This window comes from Anarrhichthys ocellatus, unplaced genomic scaffold (genome assembly GCF_004355925.1).
Source record: "Anarrhichthys ocellatus isolate YVR2014 unplaced genomic scaffold, GSC_Weel_1.0 scaffold64, whole genome shotgun sequence".
NCBI lineage: Eukaryota > Metazoa > Chordata > Actinopteri > Perciformes > Anarhichadidae > Anarrhichthys > Anarrhichthys ocellatus.
This window is the reverse complement of record NW_022280094.1, coordinates 903,823-918,609: the sequence shown is the minus strand read 5'-3', so window position 1 is coordinate 918,609 and position 14,787 is coordinate 903,823. Positions and strand designations below refer to the sequence as shown.

Sequence of the window (14,787 nt, the reverse complement as noted above, 5' to 3'; positions counted from 1 at the left end):
AACATGATAGGCTGTCACTGCCAATAATAAATACGATTTACAGGTGGCAGGGAGCTCTGCAAATTAGCTTAAGCTACAATCTGGTACAGTGCATCGAATGGAGACATTTATGTTTAAACACATGGTCCCTTTTAAATAAATTAAATGAAAAAAACAAAAACATGTTGTACATAACTAATAACGCTTGGGTTGTGGCCACTCGTCTATACATACGTACTACTAAAAATCAAGTTTATCACAACATGTGTTTTGGTGGGAAACACTGAGCATAGAAATAAATAGAAATAGTTTACAAGAAAAAGGCTGCCTTTATGGATGTGCTGTAAGGATGCAGTTCCTCTTACTGGATAGACGCTGGTTCCAAGACAGCTTTTCTTAGGAAACCTGTATTTTTGACAGTTGATCTTCGTGGAGATTTGGAAATGATGGTTTTAATTAAGAAGACATTAATGATATAAGGTTTGTTTGCCAGCCTATCAGCCTTTCACAGTCAGCCACGGTGATTTGGCTCTCCTGTTGCATTAAGTAGTTTTGGTTAACTGTTTGACTTTCGAGATAACGCCTGCTTGGTGAAAACATGAGAAAATGTCACCTGCAATCAACAACGACAAAAAAAACCTGAATATTTGACCCCGTTTTGTCATTTCTCTCTCCTTAGTGTGTCAGATAAATGTGCTCCTATTTGCTGCCATTACTGTAAAAACAGGTCAGAACTGATGTTGCAGTAAAGGTCAGGAAATACACAGGCATACACACACACACACACACACACACACACACACACACACACACACGTACAAGCATACATTTAAACAAAAGAAAGAGCGAAGGGAGGAGAGATTGAATGCGATCATGCAGGGTGTGCTTGTGTTAAAGAAAGAAGTGGGTGTGGTGTAAATATGGTAAGGCATACTGCCAGCTGATTGGTCCGTTTGGGTGTACATACGGCGCTTTGATTGGCTGGTAGATTGGCTGACAGGCGGACAATGGCCGTGTCATTGGTGGGTTCAGAGAACAAAAGGCTGTTTGGGCATTGAGGCGGAAAGGTGAGTAGGTCAGTGTGTGTGTGTGTGTGTGTTTGTGTGGTATGGGACGGTAATATGTTTTCTGCAAAAAAATGATTTGAGTGTGAAATATATTGTTGTAAAATTATCTGAAACTCTAATTAGGTATTTTTGTTGCATGGCCTGGATATTATTTTTTATCCATTTTACTTAGAAAACATTCAATGAATAACAAAACTGATCAGCACTCAGTGTTATTGTATAATGACTGCAGCGCTCACCTCTGGATGATGCAATAACCAGCTGAATCTGACTGAAACGTGCCACAATCAGAGAAGGGCGGTCCACACAGGCATGAGATTGTTGATCCTCCTCTACCATTGAGAGGCAAGAGGGAGACAAAAAAAGAGTGATTGGTTGGAATGAACCATTAACAAATTTCAGAAAATGTCTAATATATTTTTTCTCTTCCATCCAAAACCATACATTTTTGAAATTCTGATGCTTCAACTGCAACACCTGCAGGACAGGAAAGAAGGGACAGGGCAGTCTGTGTGAAGTGATGGTGAAGGGCAGCAGAGGACGGGCTCCTGCTGTCCTACCTTAGAGCTGGACCTCTCATTTTAATTCTGTGTTGTTGTTTGTTATCATGCTAATATGTGCCATAGAGTGACACCCCAAAGGAGGTTGTATTCCCTAACCAATCAGCCTCCAGAGTACAATGTTGACATCGCGTTGCTCCAATGATCAATCCATCCCACCCTGGACTATATCTATTTGCCCCCTTCCCCTCTGACAGAAGATCCAGGACAGTCAAAAGCACCACAAACAGACTGAAAAACAGCTTCTATCCAAGAACTGTAACCTCTGTTCACTCCCCAAGACTGACAACTCTGAGCAATTACCCCACACACACACACACACACACACACACACACACACACACACACATTACGCACTTCTTCATCATATTGCACTGCACATATTGCAGTAGTGCACATACCTCAATATATGCTGATACCAACATCGCACTGGTCCCTTTATCTTATTTGTTTTTCATTTTTATTGCTTGTCTGGTATATATTCTCTACCTTTATGTTGCACACTTCTGCTGAAGAAAACACTAAATAGATTTTGATTGTTCTGAGCACAATGATAAATGATAAATGATAAAGACCTCTTGCAATCTATTCTATTGTAGTGTATTCAATAATTTCCAAATTTGTGACAAAGTCAGTGTGGGCGTGATGAGCTGGCAGAAAAGCAATAGATTCATAGTGTCATATAAGATGAGAAACTATAACATGCAAATTGCAAACTACTTTTAAACACATCCCTAGAATATTGCATTTTATTTTGTCTAAATTTCCTAAAGTTGTCGGAAAATGTTAATCTTTGACTGTTTGGCTTGGAGACAGTGTAAAAGGTTATGTTATCACTCGGTGACCTTTTGAAGCGTGAATCCTGTCTGCTGGGCTTCCTCAACAACAGACAGCAGACATACTGCAGGATCCTTTTGGTTCATTAAGAACTGGGGGATCCAACAGTGAGCTCCTCCACTTATTTGATGCTTGTATGGGCTCATTAACAACTAGTAATTACAACAGTAAAATTCAGTGAAATCACAACACACAGCAGTATTAGCTAGCAATACAATGACCCTGAGATGTAAAGTATAGGGAGACGTGACCCTTCATAACCTCATATACAGTGGGTACGGAAAGTATTCAGACCCATTTGCTAAAATCAAAAAAGTTCATTTTATTTCTCATTAACGTACACTCAGCACCCCATCTTGACAGAAAAAACAGAAATGTAGAAATTTTTGCAAATGTATTAAAAAAGAAAAACTGAAATATCACATGGTCATAAGTATTCAGACCCTTGAAACCGCGTTTTGACGCGGACGCACTCTTAGTAAACCACGTGTAAAATACTGTCATATTGTTATCAAATTTTAACTTATACCAGGTGTCATGACTGCATGCTGTCGTAGGACTGTCTTTTCAGGCCTGTAAGTCCCAGCCATAGATAGCTGCTGCCATCTGTTGGCCAAAACAAATCTAGGCGGAAATAAAATCCTTATTTTTCACTGTGCTGAAAACTCCATAGCTCAATGCTAGTAGCACTTACAGTGATTCTGACTGATTGTGAAGAAACTTTAGAGTGTTGCCGTTCAAGAGACTAAAACCATACATGTACTCCCAATGGTTCAATAAGAGCTGTCAGTTTACTTTGGGTACGCGGTTGATAGGCGTTTTAGGCAAATTTTAGGGGAGTGAGCACAAAATATGATGTGTGCTTTCAAAAAAGTCATCTGCATGTTCACAGTTGTGAGATAGAGAGGAGTTCTCTGTGTTTATGGTTTGAGGACCAATAAAGTAGGCCAGCGGGGCCACGTCCCATTCCAAAACCAGCTCCACTTCTATGCGTCATTCACTAGTGCCTGTGAGCGTACTAAAGAGTTTGAGTGATCGATGAATGACGGAAAATAAATAGAATAAATAAGTAAATAACATTAAAGTGATTGACGGATGAGAATGACCACGTCATTCTGTGAGGAGGTGAACTAGGGCACATCAGAGAAGGTGTTGGTAAAAAAAAAACTACACGAGCTACAGGCACGTGATGCAAGTGAGCAGCTACAGGTGCGCGCGAGGACAGGTTCAGAGGGGGCGTGGCTTCTACCTGCAGCAGGTAGGCTCGGGTTACCTGCCCCTCTTTAGTCTTGTTTGTGTGTTCCTGCTGCAGACTGCAGATCATTCCCGTCTGCAGAAGAATTGTGTCACTCAGCTCTTTTCAGACGATTACAAGTCCAAACCTCACCTGGATCACCGGAAGTGTTTCTGAGGAGTTTGTTTCCGCACCGGGTCGGACGTGTTTCTTTCCCCTTCCTGAAATGATCTCATCCACCATCAGCCGGTAAGTCAATCATCACACAGACGTGAATCCGAGCACGTTCACCACGTCACACACCGTCTCAACTTGCTGTGAGTTGTTTTTTCTCCGGTTCGTTGTTTGACCAGTTTTACCTGCAAGAAAATAAGTTTCTGACGTCAGTCGAACCGAAACTCCCAGCGCCGGTTCGATTTGATAGCATGCTGTTTGAAAAGCCTAATGTGAGACAGTGAGGGTGGTAATTTAAACCACTGTACTGCTCAACAACCGGTTTTTATTCTGTACCTGGCACGCTCACTCTGTGTGTGTGTGTGTGTGTATCCAGTGTCCTGTCTGTGTGCCCTCGGGATGGACGTTTAGAGAGGTGTGTGTTCGGTGTGCACGTGTCCCTCTGTTGCCATGGTTACAGAGACAGGTATCTTGCTGCTGGTCTGGTGCAGATAGCGGAGTAGGCCTCATCTTTGATGAGAAGGTGTAGGGATGGAGGTCTGATGGGACAGATTTTTGAATGGTCATCATTGACCTCTATCATTTTAATATCTAACAGCTTGTATTTGAGTGATGCTTCATGGTTACACTGTTTCTGCATTAATGAGATGAAATACAATACCTTGACCTTTTATTTTCTATCTCCATTGAGTTTACGTGATGTCATGTTTCTTTATTTGAACAGGGACAATGCTGGGTTTTAGCAAAATAGCTATTCATTCATAGTTGCTGGTATAATAGAATAGTACGAACAACTTGAGTCTTTTTTTCAGTACAAGTATATACATTTGAGTACATGCAGATAAAGAGTACTTAATAATACATTACAGTTCTAACAATTACTTTGAAATCATTTTTATTTTCATCAGATGTTCCTCGCTTTCAGACTGTAACTAATTGACATTTTAACATTCAACATGGTGTTTTCCTGATACAAAGAGCATGTTTTCTGCAGTGGTGAAGTTAATGAATAACCATTTAACCCTGCTGGTATCTGGTACTATCAATAAAAAGAGCTGAGCAAAACTCAGAGGGGCTGCTTGTCACATAAAGGACAATAGTTGGTTAACCCTAAAGGTCAGCTCAGCTTTAGTGCGCCGGAGTTGTTGCTAACTTCGTGGCTAACTGTTCTATGACTTTCTTACATAATGTTAGGAAACAAGCATAACATTAACGCTCGCAATTTGGCTTCACATGGGACACGTACAGCGGCCTCCTGGGTGAAGGTCCTGTGTTTGTTTGACCCACCGATCCACCCTTTGTGGACTCCCTTGCTTCTTATACTCTTTATTATACCATGTACTTCCGATAACAGTCGCCACATATACTACGTTGTTTGCTCTCCGCGCCGCTTGTTGTACTACGACACATCAACATTCAATGTACCCATGGTTTGCAGAAACTTACAATGCCAAAAAAGTGTTCATGGCGACTGGGCTGATATACTACATTTCTCAGTTTCACATCATTGTAAAGTGAATATGTTTGGGTTTTGAACGTTTGGTCGGACAGAACAAGACATTTGAAGAATAGACCTGGGAATGTAGAAACGCTGTGGTGGGCTTTAAATCCAAACGTTACGTGTCTTCATGAAGTTGCATTGAGTTGTTTTGTACAGTAATATGTCTCAGGTCTTTACCCAGCTTATCTTTATCCCACACAAACAAACACACAAACAAACACCCTGCTGTAACCGTCCAACAGATTCTTTGGTGGCATTGGATTGTCTATAAGTTTTCTCAGGCTTTGGAAATGTGTCGGTGTGGTTAAAAAGTCTCTCCACCCAGTGACAGCAGAACAACACTCAGACCTGTTTCTGGGCGTCTGACAGCAGACTGGTCCTCGGCCACACCTGAACCGAAGAACCAATTAAACACGCCGCTGTGTTCCTGTCTGTTTCAGGCCGCGGTCTCAAACAAACCCGTTGATCCCTGTGAATGTGTTCAGGGCTTTGTCTTACACCGGTGTTGCAAATGTTCCTGTGTACTCTCCTTTATCTGAGCATGAGTTGAAGACGGTTGCGGCAGAAATCCAGCGCTGTGACTTGAAATCGGAGCGCTCAATTCAACCGATGACAACAATGCAGATACTATGTGAATGCTCCGTTTCCAGCTTCTCTAATGTAATCATTTGCTTCTTTTGTCCTTTTTTTTTTTTTTTTTTGTGTTGCTCGGAACGACTTCTTTCTCTTAAGGTATTATATTACAAAACAAAAGTTAGGTTTGTGCGCATAGTTAGGTTTAGGAAAGACAACATGGTTGGGCTAAAAATAACTGTTGGGCAACAAAGCAAACGTTAGGCAACAGAACCACACGGTGTCAAATACCGGTCTTGTGGTTGAATGTCCCATGTTTCAACCTAATCAACTTTGCATTGAAAGAAAAACCCCGGACAATTTCATGTCCATGTACACGAAACCAATACGTTGTTTTCATGACTATTTCACAACCTGCCATGATGCTGGGCTGCATTGTAACAGAGTATATTTGGGCTGATGGTGGGACAAACCCAGATGTTGTAATCTGCATATTTCACTGTTGTGTAATTTTCTGATTTGATAGTCTCATATAGTTTCGGGTCAGGCTGTTATTGGTTGTCGTATCAATAAAATCAAAATGGAAAATAAAACAAAAAACGGTACACTGCTGTTTTTCAACCAAGCTCGAAGTAAGGTTTAAAAACAAAGGTCTGCCAGTATTTAGGAAAATCAAATGTTCATGTTCACTTGAGGTAATGATTTCCTGCTGTAAATGTTTATCTTTTATTTTTTTTAACTACAACTACATCATTTCAATATATCTTTCCCACAATGTTATTTTATTAATCTTCAAATTTGCCCTTTGCTAAGCCCATCCCCCCTTGGTTACTTGCTAGCATATCAATATAGCGTTTTCAACGTTAGCAATGAGATATTGAGATATATTGAATCGGAGATATTCCAAAATAGATAATGGCAGATTTCTGGAATAATTCTAAAATATTAGAAAATAGACGGAAAGGACAATATGCATTTGAGAGCTACTTTTTTTCGGCAGGGTATTGAATACATCAAATCTCGTATTAATTTTCAGGTGATGTTACGCTTATGTAGTGTGTCGCATATTCGTAATTACATTTTTGCTGCAAACCTGGGGGCAGGTTAGTGTTCCTGTGCAGAATCACTAGTTGGTTTCTTGGGCTCTTTTTGTTCTTGAGGTCATCTGTTATTCAATACATCGACCGTTGTTTTGTGCACGGGTCACGCCCTGTATGGACTCTATGAGTGGAGTGTTCCAGTGTTGATGTCACTGAGCTCAGTGAACCCACCTGCAGCTTCTACACTGTAACTGTGTCACATATCATGTAACCGTCGTGGCTACAGTTTCACTACGGTGACCTGAGCTGTGCTGGATGTTTAGCCTCAACTGAGAGGCCGAGTTATGTTTGACCCCATCCCCACCTGAAACCACGATCATGATCCTCAAAATAAAGTTTGACATGCTTCAAATTCTGACCAGAGACTCTCTTTTGGCAGCCACAGACTGTATGTGTGTGTAGTAGGGTTGCAACTGTCATTCTTTTGATTTATTACTTCATCTGCAGGTTTTTTTTCCAATCAACCGATTATTCATATAGTCTATAAAGAGTCAGAAAGTTGTACAAAAGGCCGATCACAAGTTGACTTGTTTGGTAGAATTTAAAAAGATTAGTTTTAACACCAAGAACAACAGCATTTTTCTTTAAAGTTGAGAAGCTGGAACCAGCAAAGGTTTGGCTGTGTCAACTATTGCATGACTAATTGTTTCAGCTTTAGTATATATTATACTCTTACTCTTTTCAAACACTTCTGGATCCTTGGAAAGATCTATTGTGTAAAATATATATGTGTAAAATAAATAGAAACTGCTGTTTGTCACGCTGATCGGAAGATAATACTTGTCTGAGTCCATGCGGACAAATCTAATGCTTTATTACCCCCCCCCGCCCCCAATTCTGCACAAACTCTGTGCTAGCTAACATCTGCAAGCTAATGTCCCACACAGGGCCAAAGAAGGCCGAGCAGGGCCACACAGGGCCAAAGAAGGCCGAGCAGGGCTAGTGAGGTTTTCTTTGCAAGGTTTATTGCCAGGTAGTAGACGGCACAACATCTTTGTTCACGTTTCAAAGTAAACAATCAATTGTTTGATTGGCGAAGTTTCATTGGATTGCAGCAAACGTTGACCCGGTTCAACTTTTCTGCTGGGTGACCCTGCATTATAGTGTTCTGTGGCAGGGCACCTGCTGCGTGTTTCTTTATGCTACGGTCGACATAAACATTGCGAAACAAGGCTGGCCTGCTTTTTTGAAGCGACGCTGTGGTTCAGAGGCAGATTACATTTTCCACAAATCTGAAGATTGGCGGTTCCATAGAAGGCTATAGTCTAGTTCCGACTGTACAGTACAAGTGGAGCCTTGGAACTGATGCACAAGACAATCTTCGAACACACCGGGCTTTCACGTAACTCTAATGTAAACCCATACGCGTCAGTATTAGACGGTCAGAGCAACTGGCGTAGTGTAAAGAGCGAGGAAGTCCACTGTGGACGGGTGGGAGGGTTGATGGATGGGACAAACACAGGACACGCAGGGCAACGGTGTTTGTTGACGTTGACCCCAACCGTTTGACCAAGCTAACTGTGAGACAACTGTCAACCAAGTCTTACAATGTTATCTGCAACCGCTAACCATGTTTCACAACATTAACCACGTGCAAACCTTCAGCCACAAGATACTACGCAAAAGGCTGCTTCTGCCCAAGTGGCAAAGTAGGACGAATAGGAATGAGATCACGTTGCAAGGCCTGCCTGGTTTCGGCCTGTCTTCTCTACACAGAGCTCATCAGCAATTATCAGGTTTCTGTTGTAGAATGACACCTATTTGGTCCATCTAACCAAACCAGTTCATGTTTTACATGAAGGAAAACTGATTAAAGTCATTCTTCTCTTAAGTGAAACCCACTATTTTCAGTGCTTTTACCAACAACTTCTGTATTTATATGTTCCTCGGAGTGCATACACGCACAGTCAGTAATGTCACAACATTCGTCCTTTAAACACACATAGTTCTCTCTGAATCTGCGGTAGCTGGTATGTTTTATAGAAATGGAATATTTGTGTGACATACAGAGGCCAAAATAAAAAGCAAAACAAAATGTGTCCTAAAACTTATTGACCATTTTCAAAAGCCACTGCATCTTAGTGCTAAAAATGTAATATTTTTTACTTGAGGATGGCGCTTGAGCGGGCCGACTTCCTGTCACCGTGAGAGGTTCTGCAATAAAACCATTTGTTTGTGTCGCACGTCGTTAAACATTAACTTCATCTTTTCTTCAGACTGAAACAGAGCAGAGCCTGTATCTCCTTATCAGACTCTGAGATATCCTCCACTCGGTGTCTGTGATCCCGAACTCTTTTCAGTCTGTTTAATTCACTGCACTGTGCCGCTTTGTGACGCCTCTTCCAGCTTAGTCAGTTTAACATTCAAATCTGCAGAGAAACGTTGACGTATTTGGGTCATGAGATTAGGATCTGTAGAGTAAAAAGGCTCCTCTGACACCTTTTTTAGAAGTTTCAAAGTCCCGTTCAGCTGTAAACTAGATTTGACATAATCACTGAGCTTAGAATTATACTAGTCTGATTTACTTTTATAAGTTGGAACTGTTTTTATGACATTGCTGTTAGAAGAAGAAGAAGAATTTAGTGTTTTTAACGATTTTAGAAAGTAAAGTAGAAAGTATGTTTTTGTATTTTAAGGCCACTTCAGTGTCTTAAGAATAAAACAGCGGGTTCACAATGACAATTAAATCCAGTAAGTTAACAACTGAATGGCCCGTACTTAGGACCTGTGGGGAGTATGTGGACGGTGTGTTTGTTCAGTCTGCCTGTCAGTCTGGGTTTGGTTTAGGCAAAAGATCATGGTTAAAGTTAAGACAAGTACGTGTGGTACTTAATGTAGTTACAATGTGGTTATGTTATTTATTACACATTTTAATCATCACTGTGAAATAAAGTTTTACTGCAGATCGTTATCAGCCGACATTCAATAAAACATATGCAACCAGGAGCCTTTTAGTGGCCAATCCTTGATGATGCTCCATTGTGAACAACAAATCTGTGTTGTACCCGGCGGGAGGAGTTCATATGGTTGGCAGCACCGGAGCTTACAGCTAATGTACGGAGGCTCCATTACATTCCTTATTTGTTCCTGCTTGATTCAGTTAAAATACGGTACGATTGAATGGAGATTATAACGTTATCACGATTAGTCCAAATGCTATCTTGTAAAATGTAGTTTTTGCAGAGAATAAATACAGTTGTTTAGAGGAGATGCAAATATGCAAATCACCACTTGGAGGACTATAACAAAAGTAAAAGGATAACATTTTTGAGTTTGAAGCCTTGTAGACCAGCTGCTATAGCAAAACCAAACAACATAATCGGCTTTCGGCTTCGGCTTTCGGCTTGTATGGCGCCGACAAGCAATCCGTATCGGTGGCAAAAAAAGGTGATCAGGGCGTCTCTAGAATATATATTTGCTGCCTTTTGTTTGACTGCTGATCCATTCAAAACCACGATACAATACGAAATGTGAGATTTTTGATTTGTTGCGCCGCTGCTTTAAATATCTCAATGCACTGACTTTTTGTTTCACACGTGCAAAGAGCAGTCTCCTGGGTGAAAGTCGTGTTTTTGTTTTAACTTTTCATCCACCCTCACCTCCTCCATCAGCTTCATTTCTTCTGTTCTTTTTGCACTTGCAATTTTGCTGACCACTCAATCGGGTGCAACAGACACAAACAGCTGAGCACGGTAGTGAAAAACTAATGATTTAGCCGTATTGTGCACATTTAGTTTGTTAAAATGAAGGAGAAAGAGAGAGTGACACATCACATACTGCCTGTGACAGTCTGCAAGCTTTAAGCTCGGTTCATATCCAGACCAAGTCAAACAAGGCATGAAACATCTCTACGATGTCCTTAAATGTTATTTTGAGCCTTCCGTGGAGGAAACACTGAAACAGCATTCTACTGTTTCTCCCACAGAAGCAAGTGGTGTTTGAGTGACTCTTACCATTTTCAATGTGACGTAGATCTTTTATCTCCTTCCAGACTGTACTAACTTCCCTTCTTTACACTTCATAAACATGTCTGCCACCTTCTTGTCAACGCGGGACAGCAGGACAAATGCATGCTGCTGTTTTGGTTTTGTATGTATCGCTGAGAGAGCTGTGAAAGAAGGTCCAAATAATTCACTGTGCACTTTATCTACAGTAAGTTTCCATCAGATTTTTCATGTTTCTTTTGCAAATTCTTGTTTGCATCTTCAAAGATTAGGAAAATCTGACTAATGATGGATTGCAAAAACGACAGTTTGAAACGTGATTGTCATGCAAGGAAACGGGGAACACGGACTAACATCGGTACCAGAAACTGAACCTCTTCTCTGTTTCCTCCGATCGGAATGTAACATGATGTGAGAGACTAACACATTGTTGGTTTTGGTCTTTTCGTGGGTTTTGTTGTCAACAAGAGAAGATAGAATATCTCCAATAGCTATACATAGAAATATGTTGTCTCTCTTTGCCCCTCTGGCTCTATGACTCTGTTTTCTTTCTGTCAGTTATTTCAAGGATGATTTGTAAATTTATACACCCTCCAGATATTCTCACCGTCTCCTCTTCCATCTTCTCCTTTTCACCAATTTCTCTGCGTAATTAGATAGTTGAAATCAGGTATATTTCATACCCCCCCACCCCTTTCTCTCTCTCTGACTGCCAGTCTCTGAAAAGGACAGAAAGGCTGTTTATTCCCTGCCTGCCTTCTTTTGTCCAGATGAGACAATAGCTTTTGTGTGAAGACTTTTACCTGTTTGTAGACCTGATGAATTTCATGTCCCTCAGCTTGACTTCTCCGTAATATAATATAATCTTGTCTCGATTCATATGTGCTGTGTGGTATTTGTTATAAATGTATGTTGGTACATAAATGTTCATAGTATGATTGATGTCAATAGGAAGCCATACATGTTGGGACTTAGGACCCAGGGGAACATAAGTCAGGCATGCCAAACTAGGAGCTGTATCGTTCAGTAACGTGCATGTGGAGTTATGCTAGTAAAGAGTTGCAGTTAGGAGCAGTTTGTTCTCACGTGCTTATATGTTTATTTAAAAACACGACACCCTGAATAGTTTCATGGTAGTTTCCAACTGTCCACAGAGACACTTTCCCTGACTTCATTCCGCCCTTGTAGTGATCCCTTTGTGCTTTTTATCTACATGTTCCAAACTCAAAGTGGTTGAGGGGACGAATTGATTAGGATCATCAGTAGAACACAGATGATGTTTAATGTGGTCACACAGCGGCCATGTAAGCCCAGGTGTGTGTGTGTGTGTGTGTGTGTGTGTGTGTTGAGCAGCAGAGGGGATGATTGACTTTGTCTCAGGACACCGATGATATCTTAACCAGTCTTGGTCCTAATAGCCTTAACTTCCTCTGACCTTCATCACCTCCTCAGCTGAATATCACTTTCCCTCTAAAGCGGCGCTCTCTAATAGGAGCCATTCATCTCATTTCCTCGCTGCGGAGTGATGCTTTTCAGTGCTTCGTTCCTGCATTTTCCAAACTGCACTTGCTAACCTTTAGTGATTCTTTTTCTCTACACACATAATATCATTGATGTCAGTTTGATTGGAGTTCTCTAAACATTAAGGTCACAACCAGATTAAGTGTTGCCTTGTTTACCAGTTAAATAGATAGTAGAGTACTTAATTATTCCAAACAAGACATGTAACTGTTACAGCAACTTAAAGCAAAAAAGACAAAGATAATGAGCAAAACAAATAATACAATACTAATCAACAATTACTTAACTGAGTGGATAATTTTTACCGTCTATATATGCATGTGTGAGGTGGACATAGTGAAAGAAATAATAATAGTAATAAGAAGAAGAAAAATAACATGCATTTATGAAAAAAGGGAAATTAGAAAAAGGTTAACACCAACACTGCTGCTTCACATAAGAGGCATTCAACTGGCAAACCACAGGGTGACCTTTATTGTGAAGCAGTCACAGGAAGTGCATTGTTTGTTTCCCCTTTTGCTGTGTCCTGCTGATGTGTGGGAAACTACAGGCTGTGTATGCAGCTTGAAATCAGATGGTGGTTACTCATGGCATTTTGCAGAAAAGCAACAATGGGCTAATAACGTCTTTATGAGAATCACATGAGTTTGTTTGGCTGCACTGTAAGAGACAGCCACTGTTTGCTGTGGAATTAAACCACACCTGCTGTTACCGACAATCATATTCACTTTAAATGTCCCTCCCTGCTCTCCATATACTGCCAGATGCTGAATTAACTTTGTCTCAGGACTTGGGCACAGCGGGAATATCGGCACGCTGTGAACTTGCCTCCTTTCACCTTCACAGCTGAGTATCTTCCAGTTTATGCTGCAGGCCCACCGGCGCAAATCCACCTCTGACCACCATGCTAATAATGCTGCGATCGAACAAAGCTCCACCCCTCATCCCCTTGTTCTTTAACTGCTACTTTCAGATTGTCTGCCTCAGCACACAGACATTATTTAAATGAATGTGAGCTAAGTCTTCAGAGTCTTTTCCTCTCACCTCAATCTCCCCATGGCTCTATATCACGATCGGGTCGGACAAAAGCCATTCTCCTAATCTTAATAACGTGAGTTCACTTCCTCTCCTGGTACAATGTATCCTCAACATCTCAGCAGGGAGGAGGAGTCTTAATGGGGAAGATGAGCTGCTTCCTCTCAATTCCCCACATGCTGGTCTGATTGGCTGCTTCTGGTTTCCTAGAAGCAAAATAGCAATTTGCACTGCAAAAAGAAATCCTCTTCAATAGAGACATAGATATCACGTAATCTAGAGAAATCTTCTGGTATCTAAGAGAAACATCTGCCAACAGGGTTAGAAAAAGAGAAACTTGATAAGATTTGTTGAACGTAGCATTAACTAAAATCAGCCCACTACCAAACATTATATGACCTTTTATAGGTAGTAATAAAAAGACTTTTGATGTAAGCAGTGGAACTTCAGACATTCAAGATTAAGGCCATGTCCACACTACTACGTTTCCTTTCCATATGTTTTGCTACGTTTACACTGAGCGTCTACACTACACCGGAGTTTTCGAGCACCGAAAACGGAGGAGTTTGAAAACGCTCCCGAGGTCGGATAAGTTTGAAAACTCCGGGGCTGCGTCTTCATGTGGACGATCGAAAACGGATAAGTTTAGAAACGATGACGCCCACACCCGCGTTCGCTACTTGATTGGTTCTTAGCAGTCACGACGTGTCCTTCCCTGATTCGTCACGCCCCTATCAAGTGACCCTTTCCCAGAAGATCACAAACAACAACTTTGATCGACTACCAGGTTAATTCAACATGGACAACAGATTACAGGTGTTGCTGTAGTCTGAAAAGTAAAACTTTCCACGAACTGTGTCTGAGTTCATAGAGGAAGATTTTAGAAGAAGATTAAGCATCAAACATGACCGTTCATTATTAAAGACTACTTTACTCTATACTTTATTATTTATTTTTTTAACTAAGCAACCAATCTACTTTCTGTTTACACCGACATCAACCTGCATGCCCAGTGTACGTGAATAGTCAAGTAATATTCTTTTTCAGGCGTGTTAGTCTGGACGGAGATCATTTAGAAAACGATGCTGAAACTCCGTGTGGACGGAGATCGTTTTTGGCTTTCTCGCCTTCCAGGTTTCCATGGATGGTGGATATACCTGAACCGTGGTTGTGCCTCGGCCCAGCTGTCTGTCTGTCTGTCTGTCTGTCTGTCTATATCTATCTATCTATCTATCTATCTATCTATCTATCTATCTATCTAT

At 41.0% G+C, this 14,787-nt stretch overlaps 1 protein-coding gene across 3 annotated transcripts in view; it reads left to right on the top strand.

Moving 5' to 3' along the window:
• The first annotated feature begins 3,693 nt into the window (after nucleotides 1-3,693).
• The window catches only part of LOC116397260 (nesprin-2), a 44,647-nt gene continuing 33,553 nt past the window's right edge, over nucleotides 3,694-14,787 (top strand). For all 3 annotated transcript variants that reach the window (XR_004213671.1, XM_031872520.1, XM_031872522.1), the window contains exon 1: nucleotides 3,694-3,926. The gene's annotated coding sequence lies outside the window, so the exon portion shown is untranslated. The remainder of the gene's footprint in view (nucleotides 3,927-14,787) is intronic.